Here is a 4,878-nt window from a genome sequence, read left to right as displayed (position 1 = left end):
CAGCCTAGCGCTTGGCCCCACCGCCCCACACGGAAACAAATTTCCGCAGGCCCAGTTGCAATTCAAGAAGAAAAGGATAATTGCCCAACACCAAAAGGTGTACTCCATCGCTTCTGAACAACTGGGGCGCATCATAGCTGATGCCTGGGTGATAAATGACACCGACTCCATAAAGGGGTACCACCCGCCTAACATATGAATTTACCTTCGTCCTATCCAGTTCAATCTTTTTAACATCAGAGGCATAACACCAAACACTGTGAGGCAAGAGGTCAGACCATAAGATGACCGTCCTGCAAGATGCTGATTAATGTGGAGAATATCGCTGTAGGCCTGAAGCCTCAAGGACAGAGTCGTCCTCTGGCCCAGGTCGTTCCCTCCCAAAAGTATAACAACAATGTGAGGCTGGGCATGGGCATGCACAAACTCATAAAAAGCAGGAAGAAGCTGATCCCACAGCATTCCCCGCCGTGCAACCCAATGCACAGTAGCCAAGGAACCAAGCTGCAACTGCATGCCAAAGCTACTGGATACCGCCCTCTTCCTTGCCCAGAAAACGATGGAGTGGCTGAAGATAATGACCCGAACTGCTCCCGCCCTGGAACCTGTGGACAGGAAAACAGGAATCACAATTCCAGAAACATGCATCACTTAACCATATAGCACCTGGCAAAGTCAGTGCAAGTGAGCGCCCAACCGCTGTCACGGGACGAGCCCGGAAATATAGCATGCAAAACAGGAACATGTGGCAGTGCCACTATAAACTTCTGGCAATACCAGTATAAAGAGCGCCCAACCGCTGTCACGGGACAAGCCCGGAAATATAGCATGCAATACAGGAACTTGTGGCAGTGCCACTATAAACACCTGGCAATGCCAGTATAAAGAGCGCCCAACCGCTGTCACAGGCCGCGCCTGGAAATTTCTGTGGTATCTGCATCACCCCTCGCCCCTACCACCAGGGCGAGGGGGAATAGCCGAGCGAATCCCGCTCAGCGCTTGTCAGGCTCTCTGACGTAATACAAAAATGCGCAGGAGCGCCAACGGCCAATCCTCTGAATGTCCCGGGCTGGGAGGCCGATATCAGCTGTAGCCGATGCAGCCCCAATCCTGAAAGAGTGCAGGCCGTAATCTTCCGTCCAAAACCCCAGGTCCGCCACTGCCCTGCGAAAAAGGATCCTAACTGGAAAAACATAACAGGTGAGGCATCAACATGACAGAACAAGGCATCCCAAACCACAGGACGTGCAGCCAAACAAGACCAGCATCAGCAAAACTTGAGGCCTTGGCACAGAACGCCAATGCCGCCAAGTACACTGATAAAGACCCACACGATACGTTAATGCCCTGCAGGTATAAAAGAACCGCATCAGGTGTTCTGGCGGAATAGGCCAGACTTGGGGTACGGCCAGGGCTGCCCAAAAGGCCTCAAATTCCCTTGCCTCCCTTTGATAGCTGTGAAGGTAGACGGCGCAAGCGCAGACAAAATTACATGCTGCGCTCTGCACAGCCAAGGGTCCTAAGCCAAAGGGGCATCGGGTCGGGATCCCGCCGCACCCCTGGAGCCAGCTGCCGGAAATGCTCCACCTAAAAAACGAGATAGGGTGTCGGGTATGCCGTTATCAAGACCCTGGATGTGCCTAATGAAAAACAAGGTGTTAATCTTAAGGCAATGCAAAACAAACACCCTCACCAGTCCCATTACCTGTGGGGACCGGGACGTCTGCTGGTTAACGACAAAAACCACAGCTTGGTTGTCGCACCAGAAACGCACAGTGGAGTTGGCAAATTCCTCTGCCCATAATTGAACTGCCACCGCAAGGGGGGGGACAGCCCTAAAAAATCATGTCTACAGTAACCCCTTCTGAAACCCATGTATCCGGCCAAGGGGCAGAACACCATCTCTCTCTAAAATAACTCCAAATCCAAAACCACCCGCAACATCAGAGTGAACTTGCAGCCCCGCCCCAAGGAAACACTCCTGCTGCCAAAAGGATACACCATTATAAAACTCCAAAACTGTAACCAGATTACCCAATCTGCCTTCATGTCCTGGGTGATCCGCAGGCGATGGTGAAGCCTCTAATACCCGCCATGCAGGCATGCAGCCCCTGAAAAAAGGCCTGGCCAGGGGCAACTACCCTGCAGGCAAAATTCAGATGCCCCACGAGAACCTGCAAATGTCTCTAGGACAATTTCGGAGCCTGGAGGCCAGCACGTATTAGCTGCTGCAGCCTAACCAACCTGTTGCCAGGCGGCCTACTGCACTGCTGTACAGTGTCTAATTCAATACCAAAAACGTAAGGGTAGTTGCGGGCCCCTCAAAATAATAGACCATTGAGGCGAGTCGTGCTCTGCTCACCACTAACCACCCCATAAGGGAGGCAGATTTCTCGAAAGGGCACAGGAAATTGCGCATCCCATTGGTAGCACTTTATCCAGATATAAGGAACCATTAAACTGAAAACCAAGCAAACAAAAATCATCAGGGTGGACGGGCAAGAGTCTGACTGCAGACACAATATCCGCCTTGGCCATAAGGGCGTCAAGGCCACAGCCACATACTACCCTGATAGCTTGGTCCAAAGAATATATCATAATGAACTAAGGTGTGCAGGGATCCTATCACTAACGGAACCCCCATAAGGATAGGACAGATGGTGAATGAGATGGAAGGTCCAGGACCTTCTTGGAACTACACGTAACGGGAACACCTAAACATTGGGAAACTGAGGAGACTTAAAGGGGCCCACCAGATGGCCGGCTCCCTATTCCTTATCTATCTTAGCTTAAACTGTTCCTTCCATACCCTTTACCGACAGGAGATTCCTGGCCCAGGTAGACCTGGAGGGAGGGGCCACAGGAACCTGAATCCCTTGTCACTACCTTCAACTAATGATTGAGCGTCCGAAAACTTAGGATACCCCTACAAAATACAGCCAACATCTCTACTCTAATCAGGGTGGGCCACCTTCCCAGCTTGAGGGGGCTGACCACCCCCACTTTTGGCCTGCCCAGCTCGAAGCCTGGGACTCCTCCTAAATCCTGCCAACTCGGGGCACACGGACACCGAGTGCTGGCCGTTGTACTGCCCGCTGACATGTGCAAGGGTGCAACCTGCCCTGCCGCCCCGCCCCATGGAGTTAAACTCATAGCAGGAGCGGAGGGTGAATGCATCACACTCCTAACATCCCTGCCACCGGCCCGGCTGCGCCCAGAGCAAATGCCCACTAAGGATCAATCGCCCAAATTGGACCGGGCCAGCCAGATAATTTGAACCCACAATCCTGCTCTGAAATCTGCCAGTCGAGGGGATAATATCCAGGTACTTAAAGTGCAGCTGCCCGTGCTGCCTACATTTGAATAACTACTGCAGCATAAATATCAGGTCGACCAATTATTCCAATTTTTATCAATTTTTCTGCCTTCACCCCACTTGAGGGACAGGCACTGGGTCACCCGCCTTCAAGGCTGGCTCAGGTTGCTCACACAATAAACTAAACACAGTAACAAACTCGCCCTGCTAAATTTTCCTTTAACTGCCAAGGCGAGTTGACCACCCAAAGGCAGGGCCACATCCCACTAGGCCACTCGTGGACATTCACCTGACCCTTCCGTGGCTCCCTGAGAGAAAACACCATACAGGACATCAGCATAAGGAGCTAGGCTGTAAGGGACACCAGAGACCATCAAGATCCGATGCCTGTACCTGAACAACTGGAGGTCCCGGAGCCTGTCGCTCAATGAGCTTGTCCAAAGTGGTTAATCTCTTCTGTGCCCAGAAAATGATGGAGTGCCCACAGATAAGAACCTGAACTGTCCCTACCCAGGAACCTGGGAAGATGCCACCTGTGGCTGCTGCTGCTCATCAGGGTCCCACTGTGCTTGCACAACCGGAGGTCTGGCTGGAGCCTGTGACTCCTTAAGCTCCTCCAATGGTTACTCTGGAAGAGAGGATTTGCGTTAGGTTCGCCCCACGTCCCTTCCTGGTAGACCTCCCTGGGGAGGGAAGCGCCTGATGCATTGACCATCACCCAAACCAGCGTTTGCACATTGCACTCTCCTTCTTAAAAGCTTCTGCCTGTGCAACCAGAGCCCACAGCTCAGCTGTATCATCCTCCTCCTCTGAGGAAGAAATCAGTGCGAGCTGGGGGGGGGCCTTCCCCCCTGATTTCTTATTCCTCATTGGGCATACAGACGTCTCAACAAAAAACCTGGGGGGGGGAGTGGTGGCAACTGACAGCCACCTCTCACCCCTCCAATATATTTCTATTAGAGAAATATATATATATTATTTCTGAGAGCCCAGTCCTATGCATGTCTACTCAGAAGTAAGTCCCATTATAGTCAATGGGGCTTACTCCCAGGAAAGTGTAGACAAGATTGAAGTCTTATTTATCATGACCGTCTTATTATTTAACAATCATTAATTTTCTTTTTTTTTTTTTTTTTGTTTTGTTATTAATTTATATTTTAACTACAACTTCCTTAATTATGGAATTTGGTTTTTTTTTGTTTGTTTGTTTGTTTGGTTGTGTGTTTTTTTTTAAAATTAAATTTTTTATTATTATTATTTATTATTTTTATTAATATTATTATTATTTTTAATCTCACCTCTTTATTTATTTATCCAATCAACTTCTTATTTTCTTTCCTCTCCCCCCCTTTTTTTTTCTCTCTCTTTTTTTTTTTTCTTTTTTTAAACTAGCATGCAAATGACACAGCAAAACAACTATCCAACTTGCGGTCTCCCATCCAATTCTAAACCACAGCTGACTCTGCTTAGCTTTGCTCAATGTTGAGTGTAAAACACCACTCAGCCAGTAGGCCTTATAGGTAAGCAAAGGAAGCAAACTCCTGGCAAAATGCCCTTCCATA

The sequence above is a fragment of the Tiliqua scincoides genome, chromosome 6, assembly GCF_035046505.1.
Source record: "Tiliqua scincoides isolate rTilSci1 chromosome 6, rTilSci1.hap2, whole genome shotgun sequence".
In the NCBI taxonomy this organism is placed as follows: Eukaryota; Metazoa; Chordata; class Lepidosauria; order Squamata; family Scincidae; genus Tiliqua; species Tiliqua scincoides.
This window is presented reverse-complemented; position numbering follows the sequence as displayed.